We start from the raw sequence: 16695 nt of genomic DNA, 5'->3' as shown, positions 1-16695 counted from the left end.
AATGAATGAAGCGCTGTCCGAATCAGTGTATATTCAAAAAGCACACAACATTTAATAAACAATACATAACAAACATGTATCACACGGCCGGTGTCTAATAATTAAAAACAGCTTTAAATTTCATATAGCCACTCCGGAGTTTACTGTGCTTAATCAGTGCACTATGGATTAGTAGCTGTCACAACTGAGGGCCTGAGCTGACGGGAGGCAGCCTCAGTTGTAGGGGCTGAGGTGTAATGGAACCTGGCAGGTTGTATCAGACCCCTAGACATATAGAAGAATTGCCCGAAGGCGTGACCACGACAACCAGGAATAAAAGTCAATGATGTTTATTTATGACAAACTCCATGCATCACAGTAGCAGTAAAAGAACATAAAAATCAGCAGAGAAATAATAATACAGTTCCTGGGTACTACAGGGTGGCAGGGGCCACAGAGCTCTGGTGGTATGAGACAGTTCTTATTATCTGCAAGTTGGAAAGTCCTTACCAGGCTCAACTGTAGCAATGAGGAAAGCCCAGGGTCGTACCAGCTGGTGTTCCAGGGAAAGCTGGACTGCTGTAGATAAAATGCTGCTGTGGGTACTGGTTAGAACCAGACAGGTGTTGGCACGGAGTGGATACTGGCTGGAACCAGTTAAATAGTAAATAAAGCTTGAGAGCGATGCAATATAGATGAAATGTAGAATTTGAGAACGGAGAAATAATAAGACCGGTGGAGAGAGGTAAACTGCAGAAAGGACACCGGCCCTTTAAGAGAAGCTGTACACTGCTGGAAGCTGGGCTGGAAGCAGGTGATTGTTGTAGCTGGAAACAGGTGAGTCCAGAATGGATCGGAGAGTCAGGCTACACCGCAGATGGAATGCTGGTACACCGGCCCTTTAAGAGAAGCAGTACACTGCTGGAAGCTGGGCTGGAAGCAGGTGATTGTTGTAGCTGGAAACAGGTGAGTCCAGAATGGATCAAAGAGTCAGGCTACACCGCAGATGGAATGCTGGTGCGGGTCTCTGTAGTGGAAGGATTGACACAGGAGCTGGAACATGGAAGACAATCACAGGAGAGAGACAAACTGGAACTAGGTTTGACAACCAAAGCACTGACGCCTTCCTTGCTCAGGCACAACCTATTTATACCTGCAGCAAGGAAGGCATTGGCTAGGCAATTATGCAAATTAATAATACTGACAACGGATTGGTAGGAAAGATCAGCTGACAGAATCCAAGATGGCTGCGCCCATGCAGACACTTGGAGGGAAGTTTGGATTGTAATCCATGTGGTCTGGAAAACAGTAATGGCGGCGCCGGCCACCGGAGACAGAAGACGCCAGGCTGACAGATGCACATCCGACCACGCGGACACAGCGGAGGCCGCGGCTGACGTAATCGCCACTCTGAATGCAGAAGCTCAGGGACGGCGGCGGAGGCCGCGGGAGACGCCATGCCAGATGTATAAGGCGTTACTGTGACTGCGTCCAGAGAAACAGGAGAGGATGCGGGAATGTGCACATCAGGATAACAGATGGGATCCGGTCCTGGAGCGCTGAGCCAGCCTTAGGAGGCATCTGATAGGTAAGAAATGGCGTCCAGATACCCGGATCGTGACAGTAGCAATTCATCACGCCCATAACAACAGGCTTGGAATGATGGAAAAGTTCAAAGCATGAAGATTCAGTCAGCTTTTAGAAAGTTTAAAAGTTCAAAGCAAGAAGCTTGTTAATGTATTGTTTATTAAATGTTGTGTGCTTTTTAAATATACACTGATTCGGTCAGCGCTTCATTTATTGTGTATATACTTTTTAGATCCTTAGTGAGGTTGACAGTGACCTCTTAGTGAAGCAGCAGCCCTAAATCAGTCATTTAAACATCATAGTACTTTAGTGTCAGTGCCCAAATATTTGTGTTTTATCACTAACCCTCCCTGGTGGTGTGTAACTCTAACCCTCCTCCCAAAAGCCTAACTCTAATGCTCAAATCATACTCTGTGATTGGTGCCTGCGTAGGTGCATTCATCACTACACCAATCACACAGTATACTTTGAGTTGGAAAAATTGCCTTTATTTGAATCAAGATAAAAGTGCGGCTCAGTCACAGCCCGGTAACCACTCTGTAAAGCTGTTTCTTCGTAATCAGACTTGCTGTGTGGATCGTCTCCGACCTTTCAGAAATCTCCTGCTAATTTGCTCTCTGTTCCTGCTGTTGAAATCTTCAGCTGGCCTCACTTGTTCCAGCTGGTTTCTACATTTTCTCCATATAGTATTTGATCGGTAATTATTTCATTTACTGTTTTCATTTATATATCTAAATCTTCTTACTGTACGTGTGTATTTTAGCTAGGGTATCATGACGCTCCTTCAGCATTGTCCTGTAGCAGACAAAACCTATGCCATCACTCTTTCTGTAGCTGAGCACTGCCACTAGGCAGGGGGTCATGGGCGGTGGCCATTTTGTCAACTTGCTATGCAATTGAGTCCGGTGTATCGTAATGTGAATAGAGCTCACCTATCCCTATCGCCCCTGTGTATTTTAGCTAAGGTATTGTGACGCTCCTTCAGCATTGCCCTGTAGCCTGCAAAACCTATGCCGTCGCTCGATCTGTAGCTGAGGGCTTCCACGAGGTGGGGGATCATGGGCAGTGGCCATTTTGTCAACTTGCTATGCGATCGAGTCCGGTGTATCGTAATGTAAACAGAGCTCGCTCATCCCTATCGCCCCTGTGTATTTTAGCTAGGGTATTGTGACGCTCCTTTAGCATTGCCCTGTAGCCTGCAAAACCTATGCCATCGATCGCTCCATATCTGAGCGCTGCCACAAGGTGGGGGGTCATAGGCACTGGCCATTTTGTCAGCTTGCTATGCAATCGACTTCGGTATATTGTATTGTTCATAGTGCTCATTTATCCCTATCACCCCTGTCTATTTTAACTAGGGTATTGTGATGCTCCTTCAGCATTGCCCTGTAGACTGCAAAACCTATGCAATTGCTCGCTCCATAGTGAGCGCAGCCATGAAGCAGGGGGGTCACATGCGGTGGCCACTTTATCAACTTGCTATGCAATCGAGTCCGGTGTATCAAAACGTGCAGGGAGCTTGCCTATCCCTATCGCCCCTGTGTGCTACTGTACCATACTATACTGTAGGTGCAAGCAGTGCAGCTGCTTTGGGGCCCAGAGCTGAGAGGGGCACATCTTCCCTGTCAAAGTTACGTGTGTTACTGTACTGTATATACATTTTTCACCACTGGGTGGTATGTAGGGGTCCTTTCAAACTTTTTACATGGGGCCTGCAATATACTGTTCTGTATCTACTGTAGGTACTGTATGCACCTGGACTTGCTCATTGGAGGGGATCCGATCTTTACTGTAGGCTGACCTTTTCACCTGTCGGCCTAGACCATGTTGACCTAAAGACCCTGTCTACCTAGCATCCCTGTCGACCTACTTACTGTCGACCAATAGTGGTCAACTCAAACATTATCAACCTACTTACTGTCAACCTAACATACCACACCCCATTGTCGTGTGGTAGAGTATAACGTGAACTGTAGGACATTTTAATGTTACATGGACCGGAGCTCTGTAATGAGGCACAATATGAATGGGGAGCACTTTACAGTGTATAATAATGTGAATTGGGGGTACTGTGTGGCATAATGTATACTGGCAGCTCTGAAATGTGACATACAGTACAGTAATGCAGGGTGACTTATTCACTACTACAGTATGATTCATAAAAGAAGCTAGGGCACTACTATGGGGCATAACATTAAATAATGTTCTGCTATGGTTCTGCTATGGTTCAGAAAATGATCTACAGTACAGTACTGCAGGACACTATTATAGGTCATTAAATAAAAACTGCTGCAGATGAGAGTCTCTCTACAAGCATTGGGATGGGGGCCCCATCAAAATTATGCTATTGGTCCCACAAAGTTCTAGCTATGCCCCTGAGTCTGGTGTACAGTATCTTACGGTTCATTGGGCTTGCTTATCCCCATAGCCCCCTGTGTTTTTTAACTTCCGTATTGAGACACACATTTTTAGGCCTACAGTATTTAATATACAGTAAGCAGCATTGCTGGTAGGCAATAACTGAAGAATTTACATACAGTAGTGACATATACTGTATGTATTGCTGGTACAGTATGTCAGTCGTTCCTTATGCTATACAGTACTGTATGTATCACAGGGCCCATGCACCTCCAAGGAGGGTTATTCAATTGTTTTATACAGGACAGTAATTGCAGTCCATAAGACTAATGTGGTATTTTCAGTACAGTACTGTACAGTACAGTATACGGTACTTACATTTTAACATCAGATTCTGTATAGTAAACATGTAGAGTATTAGCTTTTATCATAAAACTGAAGCAAATTTTCAAATGTGTACATTTTGAAATACAGTATTCACAAATGTTATTTCTCAACACAGGAGTTATGGTTGGACAACATGCCAGTAACTATCAACAAAACTATGAGCAAAATAATCACCAACATGAAAAAATAAAATAAAAGCATCACAGAGATCCATGCATGGCTCACGGAAAGTGGTATTATAGTCACAATAGAAACTGTGCGCTATCATGCTTTCAAGAGAACAACGCCCAGATTTGCATTTCCTACAAAATGCACATGGTACGTACTGTACAGTACTGTAATGTTTAACTGACTTACTGTACACAATAGTCCATTTTTTTGTAATAGTAAAGAAAAAAAGTAACACTTTATCTTCCTGTGATTGTGCTGTTCATTAATTTGTATTTTTCATACTGTATTGTACTGTCGGAGAGTGCAAGAAATTGTGAAGGAACTAACTTGTGAAAGATGAGCGTACTGCTTCACAAATAAAATGAATTCTCCATTCCAAGTATGACTTGGACATATCGATCACCATCATTAGAAGGATGCAACGGAAAATGGGATGGACCTTTGGCGCTACAAAGTAAAATACTAAAAGCAGTATAAAGCATAAATGCACACTTGTTCACAGTTAATAATCCCTTGATAAGTTATAAACCAATAATGTAAATGATTATACAGAGTGTGTACTGTATATGTATATATATATATGTGTGTGTGTGTGTGTGTGTGTGTGTGTGTGTGTGTGTGTGTGTGTGTGTTGTTTGTTTCAAGCAGTACTCCCAATAATCAGATACAATAGCTGGTTCCTTTGTAGCTGGTGCCTTCCTACAGTAGGTAACACAGTGTGTCCAATCTATAACAACAGTCAGGCGGCACAAAAAGAGATGAGTAAACAGTCAATAGGCAGTTGTAAATTCAACATTTTAAAGCAGTTTACTTCATCATCAGGTTGAAGCAAACTGCTTCAAAATGTTGCATTTACAACTGCCTGTTGCCTGTTTATTCATCTGAGTGCCACCTGACTGTTGATAAACAGTGTATATACTGTGTATATATATATATATATATATAGTATACTGTATACAGTACAGTATATACTGTACTGTACAGGTATATACTGTATCGTGTATACCATGTAAACAATATATATATATATATATATATATGTCTATACTGTAATGTGTATACAGTATAATACATACAGTGTATATATACAGTACAGTATAATGTACATACAATCTACTGTATATACTGTAATCTATTTCATTACTGTACATGCTGCACTGTATAATATATGTAAATGCACAATAATATAAGTTGGTTATTAATGAGCAAAATTTTCTTATTTCTGTAGGGATCATGGATAAGCAATTCTTCCAAGAAAAAAATAGTAGAGGGATATATGGTGCAATTCGTTAGTAAATATTACCCATCTCACCACAGGATATTCCAAGACAATGATCCTAAACACTATGCCTTGGCCAAATTTATGGAAGAGAAAGGTATCAATTGGGAAAGCAAACCACCAGAGTGAGTATTGTTTCAATACTGTACAAGTAAAATTTTGGATAGCACTCTAGTACTGTAAATGGTATTTTTTGGTTTACTGACCAGTACAATACTGTATGTTTTATGTTCTCTTTTTAACTTAATTAATTAACAAACCTTTTGTTCTGTACTGTTTTTTTTTAGATCACCGGACATGAATCCAATTGAATTAGTGTGGGATCAATGGAAGAGATACATTAGGAGTGTTGCGAAGTCAACAATAAAACAGTAGCTGTTGGTTGGGATTGAAAATTTTTGGCTAGAAGTATTCACAACTGAACATTGTAATAATTACATAAATCACCTGCATAAAGAATCACCTGTTATAGTTGAAAAAAATGGTCAAGACACAAATATGTAGTTCTGTACTGTATTTTCTGTATAAAATTTGAATCAATGCATTATTCAAAATGTTTATAAAATTGCCTTTGAATATTGCTTAAGCTAATGTACAATATTGTACATTACACTATAGAGTAGTACTGTTATTGATGTGTATAAACAGTTGTTTACAGTATTATAAGTCCTGGATAACAGAGTACTGTACATTTTTTATCAGTACAGTAAATGGAATCTGATTTTGTAATAAATACTTTTTTTTTTACATTTATATTGATGCTTTTCCAATAAATATTCCATTATACAGTATGGTATGGTACATGGGGGTAAATGTACAGTACAATGTGTCGTTAAGGGGGAGAAGTGATATTAAACATAGAAACATACTGTACATACTGTACTGTAGAAACATACACTAGAATTTGACAGTAGATAACCACTGTGTCCTTCCAGTATGACCCTTTTTTACAATATTTTTAGTTCAAACCTTATTTGATCTTAGCCCCCCTTTCCATTATCTGCTACAAACTACAGAATAGTACTTACAGTACTGTATTTAGATGTTTAGTCTTTCTGGGTACAGTACTGTACTGTAAGCTCAGTGTGACAGTACAGTATTTGTCAAAGTACAGTACATTAACTCCTGAGATTGCTGTGTATAGTAAAGTACTGTATCACACCTTTACAGAAAGACTGTACAGTATCTTGCTAATGACTTATGTACAGTAGCTTAACTGTACATTACTGTATTTACTGAGCTGTATACTTTATTTTGGGAAAAAATCACTAACAGCAATAATTCGGCCATCCTGACAATGGGTAATTGCCTTATAGAGTCTGATTGTATGCAAATGCAGCTTTCCTTGAATCTTTGCTGCTGGTGTGTCTGAGGGGCAGATTTGGAAATAAAAGTGGGCCTGTACTTTTGTCTAGAAGTGTCTCAACATGGGCAGCACAAGAGGCACAGTATAACATACCATGAAGCCATGAATCAGGACAATGCAGTGTACTGAGTGTGGTGGGTAAGCTTTCTGTCATATGTTGGCTGGGGCCACATGGCAAAACCTAAAACAGGCCACACAGACACATCAGACTACCAGGATTCTTCCTGGTGAGGCCTATTGCCTATCTCCCCCTGACTGTAACAATGTGTCATGCATGATGTCACAACTCAGTGGATATGTATTATGATGTCAATCACTGTTGGTCACAGCATCCAGGTCTGGTAATAGCAGGGACAAAGGAGTATGCTTGTACCAGGCACCCAAACTCAGGGGGGCTATGCACCCTCAAGATTCTTGGACATTAGTTTCTCATACGGCACTGATACTGTATATAGTACCTTTGCTGTTTTAGAGTAACATAAATTCTAATAAGCAACAATATAAAGAAATGTGATTTGTCTAAGATGCATACTGTATGGTACATTATTTTTTTAGGTACTGTACATTACTGTTTTAAGATTTAAGCCACAATTGTGCTTACATTTTTCAGTATAACACTGCATGTTACACGGTTATAAATGATGTGTATACTTGTTTTTAATTATTTTATGCAATAAAATAGTATTTGAGAACTTTGCACAATTGTACAGAGGGCTTCCTTTATGCAGTGGAGAGTAATTCCTCTCCACACATATTCTGATGGTTCATACAGTACAGAAGTTGCCTACCCTCACGGATATTGCAGGAGTCTCCAAATTGCAATTATTATCTCCTAATCACCTGCATCATACAGTACAGTACATTAAATTTAATTAAATCTCCCAGAATGTTAACCACAGCCTCTGTTACAAAGAATTTATAAGGACAGTGATTTGCGCCAGTCAATACAGGTACAGTATGACTGCTACTGTACAGTATTTGTGCAAACTAGTCCTGACTCTATGCAACCCCCTCCTAGCCCCCCCCCCCTGCGGTAGAGAACACATCCTGTGTACCAGCAAGCTCCTTACTGTACTGTACAGTATCAGAATGTCTGCTAATACTCGGAAGTGTGAAGTGCAAATGTTTTATTAGCAATACAGTAGGAACTGTACAAAGAAACATAGATAAGGCACCCATCATTTTATTGTGATCACTTACACTTTAACTTTAAGCTAGCTTAGCACTATAAATAAAGACACGGACACCAATAGCTAAATTTAAAAGGTCAGACGGTATTTATTGATGACTGACCAGAACTTTAAACTAGATTTTATTTTGGAGGATGGCAAAGATAAAGGCGCTACCAAACGCCAGCTCCAGTCATCTGATTATATCACCGAAACTGAGGAGGGGACTACCACAACAACCACCTCCTACATGCCTAACCCGCATTGTGCAGGACCCACCACTCTTTCCTCTGGCAAATATGGATGCTCCCGTAGGGGAGCATCCGATTGTCCAACCGCAGGGTAAGGACACAATCGCTTTCCATTCCGAAAGAGGGTGCCCCACAATGACCACTTAGGCCTATATGACCGCTGGCTGGTAGCGACTTTCCCGCCACACGAGATTTACCAAACCACGACCTCCATCCTTAGAAAAAACATAAAAACAACCTTGTAAGCTAAGGCAAAACCCAAAAGTCCCATCAAGAAAACCACCGACCTCCCGAGGAAGAGACTAACATGCTTAACATTGCAAAAAACTGTGGGCCCGGAGGACCAGCAAAATAAAACCGCCCTACCAAACCACCGAAAGCTACAAAACAAACCCACAGAGCCACTGCCTCCCGGGCCTGAACAGACAGCAGAGAAACATGCTGCACCTCTACAATAACAACGAAGCATAATCCTCCCCGATCAATGACAGCAGAATGCCGCTGAACAGCCAGTGAGAGCATGGAGCAACAAAAGGGGACCTGATAGCAAATATGAAGCAGAAACCTACGAACATGACCCAAACAGTACAGACTAAGGGCAGGACACCTGAACAGGTAACACCACCTACCTATCCGGTGGAAAAAGAAAACCCAACCAAATGACCCCCATGCAAGCCACGAGCTCCGTACCCAGGGACCACCATGTGACCAAAACCACAGCCGTTCCTCTTGCCATAGGATGCGAAGCCGGCAAAAATTGTTTTTTTTTTTAAGTGGCCCAACAGGCACATGCTCCTGTGTGTTGATAGCATCTGAAAAAGAAATGATCCCTAACACTGGTGCTAAAACAGACAATAAAATTACACAATAAACAGTAACAAAACAAACCCAAGTGAAGGAGAAAACTCAAAAAACCTCCCGTGGACCTTTGATAAGCCAATTGTAATTAGGCCCCCTCGGAGGAAAATGTAAAAATTCGCTTCAAACCCTCAATTCCTGAACATTATCCGTTCAAAAACTGACCGGTAAACACAGTTTTTGGGTTCGCGCAACAGGCGCAACTGAGACATTACAAACATACACCAAACTCAAACAACGCAGAGTCCCAGCGGCCCAGCACCCGAATCGCAGCTGCCGCAGTCCGCAAAGCTGCCCCAATCCGCAAAGAATTGGTACCAGAGCCCTGAAGCCGCATCCAAACACCATTAGAAAATAGGGGGGCGCTACCAACCCACCAGCTCAGTCAACTAGCAGAAAGCTGCATAACCTAGGAGGGGACTTCCCACCCCTCCCAAAGCATAACCCGCATTGTGCAGGACTCACCACCCTTTACTCCAGCAGAGCAATGGATGAAACCGCACGGGAACGTCCGTATGTCCACCCACAGGGAGAGGACGCTCGCCGACTTACCAAAAGGGGGTGCCCCACAATGACCACATATGCACACCCTTGACCGCTGGCTGGTAGCGACCTTCCACCAAACCGCAATACAAAGCACACCTCAGCGGCCCCGCACCTGAATCGCTTCTGCCGAAGAAAACCGCCGCCTCAGCATGCGTAAATGCCCCCAACCGCAAGGAATGGGTGTCATAGTTCGAAAAACGCATCCAACGTACACCAGTCGGACACCACGCAGACATCCAGTATCGGAATTGCTGCCGCTGCCAAACCTGCCACCACAGCATGCGCAGCCGCGTCAATCCGTAATGAACAGGTACCCCAGCCGTAAAACACAAAACAAAGCAAATCCCCAGTGGCCCAGCACCTAAAACGCTGCCGCCAAAGAACGTGCCCGCTGCAGCATGCGCAGATGCTCCCATCCGCAAGCAATGGGGGGTACCTCAGCCCTAAAACACCATACAATGCACTGTCCCCACGGCACAGCACCCGAAGTGCTGCCGCCGAAGAACGTGATGCTGCAGCACCTGCAACGGCCCCAATCTGCAAGGATTGGGTACCAGAGCCCGACTGTATCCAAACGTACAGAGTCTGCATAGCACCCAGACTCCCAACAGCCCAGCACCCGAAGCGCTGCCACTGAAAAACCTGTCACTGCAGCACGCGCAACAGCCCCAATCCATAAGGAAACGGGTATCAATAGCCCAAAAACCCTACCCAAACGCACAGAGGCTGTATACCACGCATATCACCAGCAGCCCAGCACCAATAAAAGCTGCACTGAAGAACCCGCCTCTGCAGCATGCTGAAAACAATTGTATTGGTGAGAGGTCTGATTACCAACCCTGGTGGTATTTTTAACCAAGTAAGGAGGTGGTCCGAGGAAACAGACCCCAGGCGACCAGATGGCAGTGTCCCGCAGCCTCATACTGACAAAGACACGAAGATCCTCGATGCCACCCCAAATCGGAAGGAATGAGTACCCTGGCCCCCCCACTGCAAAACCCCCGGCAACCACCAGAGTCGTAGACGCAGCAGATAACCAAACTAGAGAAGAGGACCCAGGAGGGCACACAAAAGAAAATGGCAATGAGTTTGGCCAACGTACGCGGGCACCCAGGGAAAACAGAGGAAAACACTACTAGAAGAACTAGAAGAAAGTGTAGAGGAACATGAAAAAGTAACAGCATGCTCACCGGTACCTGAATTACCCGGAACTTCCCCAGCCGCCGCCGATCCTGTCCAGAAGTCTCCAGCAGACACCGATACCAAATCATCTCCCGGACCCCGACTCTTCGGGCTGACCACTCCGGACTGCACACTCAGAGGGAACAAACGAGGTTAAAGCAGATGAAACAACCCTACTAACAGATGGCCCAGGCAGCAGGGGGGAAGAGGAGGGGGGGCGGGGGTAAAAGGCAGGGGTCGGTAACATGAATGACGCTGCCGGCACCGTGATGGGCCTGTCCGCTGGGACCCCACTGAAACAGAGGCCGGGAGCCAGGGAGCCAAAAAACCAGGGACCCATGGGATGGGATGGGAAGCTGGAAAAACTGCTAGGGAATAAAAGGATACTGCCAATATGACGGCAGCTGGGCCGGGTTCGGGGGAACCTGATAAGACCCATGAAAAGGAGGAGGGCACAAAGAAATGTAATGCCCGAGAAAGGACCGCAGCGGCCGAACAGCAGGGTTACAACCAGGGTGTAGTGACCATAAAAAAAACCGCAGGCAAAGGGAGAACATACAAACTCCACACAGTTATGGCTGCGGCTGGAACCGAACTAAAACATAATAGCTATGAGGCAGCAATGCCAACAGTGCCGCCCCACCCCACTGCGACAGTGCCGATTTACCTGCTTAGGCCACAGGGACCACAACACGGGGCCTAATATCCCCCCTGTATGCTATCGTGCGACAAGGATGAGGGTGGGTGGGATCCCACAGCCACCATATATCAACGGAAGCTGCGGGTCGCACCCCCACAAAGACGAGCACAAAACACAGGGCACCAGGGAGACATGTGGGCATGGCACCTGACACAGCACCACCAACATGGTAACTGCATAAAAATCCCCCGCCACGAGGCCCGTCCACCGGAGGACCAGCGGCCAGATCCCTGCAGCCTGTGTAAGCCTGTGTTGCTGCCCCCCGCGTGCATGCCTGAACTAGGAGACGCCACGACATATCAGCGTCTGCCTGCAGGCACCGCGGGCGGGGAGCGGGACACCGAGGGAAATGCCGGGAGGGAGGTGCCCAAATGCCGCGGGCATCTCGATCACAAAGGCCCCGAGACATGCCCGCGACCTCCGCCACCCGGCGCGGGAAGGGGAAGGGGGGACGCACAGCCAGCTGGTGTGGGGGGGGGGGGGACACAAACGGCCAACGAGCATAGTGCAAGTGGACAGCGGGGCAGGCAGGTTTAACAAGGAGAGGGTGGGGGAGAGAGTCTGTGAGCGGGGAATAACAATAAAGGGAGACAATGCAGAAAACACAAAGGGAACAGATGCACACTAAATGCAACAGTCACTGAGACTGTGAAACTTAGCTGTCCAAAATGGCAAGAGGAAGTATGAAGCACATGACCCAAGCTTTAATATGCACTGAAATCGACACCCACAAATACTGATGAACAAGGAAAACAACCTATAGAAAATTCCCAAGGTCCCTTGGAAAAACAACATAGCAACTGTTTTGTCATAAAAAAACAATCACAAAAAATGGGGCAAAATCACAAAATCACAAAATCACAAAAAACAGTTCTTGAGAGTCCAATCCATGAATGGTACTGTAGATAAAGTATGAATGCAGCAAAGAAACTTTGATGGGAGTTATTCCACGCTTTTAGCCGTGAGTTGGGGTACGCCAAGTTAGATGTGATTGGTCACGTAAAGATACCATGATAGGAGTCACCCAATTGATCACTGTGTGAGTTTGGGGTACGCTTTGGCTCAATAAAACTACGGTGAAGGGTCTATGTTCAGTGTACTAAACAACTGTGATACAGACATATGACATAATCATGGTGTCGGTCAACCAAATCATGTGTTAATACATATAAGAGTGGAGTTGTTTGAAATACTACACATTGGTTGTCTTTTCCGTCTTTCTAATCCCATGAGACTATTGTGTGGCGGGGAGGTACATCAAGAGCTGCATTGAACACGCAAAGATACCTTGATAGGAGTCGACGAATTCTTCTTTGTGTGAGTTGGGGTACGACACCCAGTCTTTTATTGATTTATTCCGGATTCATCACTGGCGTAAGGTCTAGATCGATGTGATATTGTTTTTCGATTGAAAGAGAAAGATACCTTTATGGATACATCCTACTCCCGTACAGTGTGAGTGGGGGTACGCAGATAAATTTATTCGAGTTTTGTCGAGCTAGACATAGGAAAGTAATATTAATTATATGCATAAGGAATTTCCTGGCTTATTTTCCTCCCCTTTTCCCTTGCACCAAAGGAGTTAACTTATCCGCAATTTTTCTATGTTGAAATGGAGGAAGTCTGCCTTCAAGCGTGACTTCCTCCACTGTCCCTCAGCAGTACATGAGCATTTGTGCAGATCTCTGGTGCATTTGGAGTGCCATGGTTCAGGTGTTGATCTGTGAGGGTGAATGGTGGTATGTGGAGCAACGGAGTTAAGAGCAGAAGTAAGTGAATCCTTGTATAGGACATGGCATGTTCAGGGCATGAGAGAGACAGTATAGGAGAGAGAAGGGAGTTGAGCAGGGAGGATATGGAAGTGGTGTTGATATCCTCAATTCTTTTTCACTGTTTTATCACTTGTCCAGGCTTAATACATCTACCCCTATATTAGCAACCAACAGTTGATTATTGGTTTTCTCGTTCAGAATCTTCTTCTACCCATGAATTATTATTAACTTCTGCTGAGGAACTTGAAGCCATGGAGGAATTTATGGGAGCTTCACCGACACCAACATTTTCTGAACCCTCCATGGATCCATGACTTAAGTGCAAAAGGAAATTCCCATTGTAACCCCTAAACAAACATCTGTTCAGAAGTGAGTATATTATATTTTTACATAAATAATGTTCTAATAAATGGACTAGGACATCTAGAGCATTTAAGAGACACAATCTTAATGAGGAGAAAAGAAAGCCCTTTATTAAAATCAAAGAATTGCCTGATGTTGTGATAATACCTTCAGATAAAGGGAGCAATGTTGTATTATGGCCCACAGAACTATATATCAAGAAAGCATAACATCAGTTAGAGGATAAACTGTGTAACCGACACATTACCTTTAACACCACTGAGAATTTCTCCAGCCTCTAATATCAGATAGTAACATAGTAACATAGTAATTGAGGTTGAAAACAGGCAAAATGCCCATCACGTTCAACCTGTTTATTGAATTAAGTTGAGTTGATTTTAATGTACAGTAGTACCTGCAGAAGAATGTTTTATGACTAGTTAACAATTACAATAATGTTACACCAGGATTAACAACTTCAATATTTTAAATGTTGTAGCCTTGGATATCCTTTTCAATCAGAAATTCATCCAATCCCCTTTTAAATGCATTTATAGTGTCCAACATTACCACCTTCCCTGGCAAGGATTTCCAAATCCTTATTGCCCTAACAGTGTTAAACCCTTTCCTCTGTTGTGTGCAAAATTTTCTCTCCTCCAGCCACAGAGAGTGCCTGCGTGTCCTAAACAGAGTTCTTTTAATAAATAATTCCTCTGATAACTCTTTGTAGTGCCCTTTACATATTTGAAGACACTAATAATGTCTCCTCTTAGACGCCTCTTTTCCAGTGTATACATGTTCAACCTAGTAAGCCTGTCCTCATAATCCAGTCCCTCTAGCCCTTTAATCCATTTAGTAGCTCGGCTTTGAACCCTTTCTAGTTTACCGATATCTTTTTTAGACAGTGGTGCCCAAAACTGAACACAATATTCCAGGTGCGGACATACCAATGATTTGTACAGCGTCAGAATTACATTCTCTTCCTTTGTCTCAATTCCCTGTTTTATGCATGCTAGCACCTTACTTGCCTTCTTTACTGCGCTTTGACATTGTATACGGTTATTAAGTTTATTATCAATGAGTACCCCCAAATCCTTTTCCAAAACTTTTACCCCTAGACTTACCCTGTTTAATATGTAGGATGCAAGTTTGTTTTTAGTCCCAAAATGCATAACCTTGCATTTTTCTATATTGAAACTCATTCTCCATTTAGACGCCCATATTTCAAGTTTATATAAGTCATTCTGCAGAGACTCCACATCTTTCTCTGAGTTAATTACCCTACACAGTTTAGTATCATCTGCAAAGATTGACACTGTGCTTTCCAGGCCTATTTCTAGGTCATTGATAAATATGGTGAACAGTAGTGGCCCGAGTACGGACCCCTGTGGTATTCCGCTGAAAACGGGTGTCCAGCTTGAGGACTTCCCATTGACTACTACTCGCTGTACCCTGTTTTCCAGCCTGTTGCTTATCCATGTACAAACAGTTTTTTCCTAGGCAAAGCTCTTTTAATTTGATGATTAATCTCCTGTGAGGCACTGTATCAAAGGCTTTTGCAAAATCTAAGTAGCCCACATCCACTGCTTTTCCTTGGTCAAGATTGTCGCTCACTTCCTCATAGAAGTTAACTAAGTTAGTTTGACATGATTTGTCCCTCACAAACCCGTGCTGGTTCTTGCTAATAATCTTAGTGGTCTGCAGATACTCCTGTATACTGTCCCTTAGAATTCCTTCAAAATTTTTCCCAACTATAGATGTCAAACTGATCAGCCTGTAGTTACCCGGACAATTTTTTGATCCTTTTTAAATAACGGCACTACCTCCGCTTTACGCCAATCATTCGGTACCATGCCGGACCTAATTGAAATATTGAAAATCAAGTACAGGGGTATTGCTTATTGTGACCTAAGCTTCAAAAGAACCCTCGGATGAAGTCCGTCTGGGCCAGGTGATGTATTAATCTTTATTTTGCGTAATCTCTCCTTGAATACTTCTTCACTTAAACAAGTATCTAACCACGAATCATTACTGTCACTATTGCTATGCACTACTCCCACCGTCAGTTCTTCTCTGGTGAACACTGATGAAAAAGATTTGTTCGGTATTTCTGCTTTTGATTCATCATCATTTTACAATACTCCAAATTCATATTTTAAAAGACCTATGTTCTCCTTTATTAACCTTTTACTGTTTATGTATATATTTTTTTTTAAATAGGAATGGGTTAACTTTCTAAAGCAATTAGCTTTTCATTATCAATTTTAGCTGCTTTTATTGCATTTTTGCATCTTTTATTGCATTCTTTGTAGTACTGAAATGAATCCTACTTTCCATTAGATTTAAATGCCTTGAAAGCACACCTCTTTTTATCGATTTCGTCCTTGACCTTTTTGTCAAGCCACATCGGTTTGTGTTTGGCACTCCTGCACTTTCTGTCCACGGGGATACATTTGTGAATATTACTATCCAGCAACCCCTTTAAAGCATCAAATAAGGCCAAAGTAGTCAGCATTATAACAAAACCTGAAAATGTATTTGACCATGTAGCCCACCCCAAGATACCCATGCTTTTCTTCCTGATAAAGATGTATGAATATCTCACCACCCACTGGGTAGGACAATTGTGTCTGAATGCAGGGACTTTCCAAACAGGTGAGCATCCTTGTGGATACACATTTCAGGCATCATGTAACCACCTTACCCTTTTATTCCCAGGATTTCTCAAAAGAATAAAAAACCTCATAC

The sequence above is a fragment of the Pseudophryne corroboree genome, chromosome 10, assembly GCF_028390025.1.
Source record: "Pseudophryne corroboree isolate aPseCor3 chromosome 10, aPseCor3.hap2, whole genome shotgun sequence".
Taxonomy (NCBI): Eukaryota; Metazoa; Chordata; class Amphibia; order Anura; family Myobatrachidae; genus Pseudophryne; species Pseudophryne corroboree.
The sequence above is the reverse complement of the archived record's forward strand: the minus strand, read 5'-3'. Positions refer to the sequence as shown.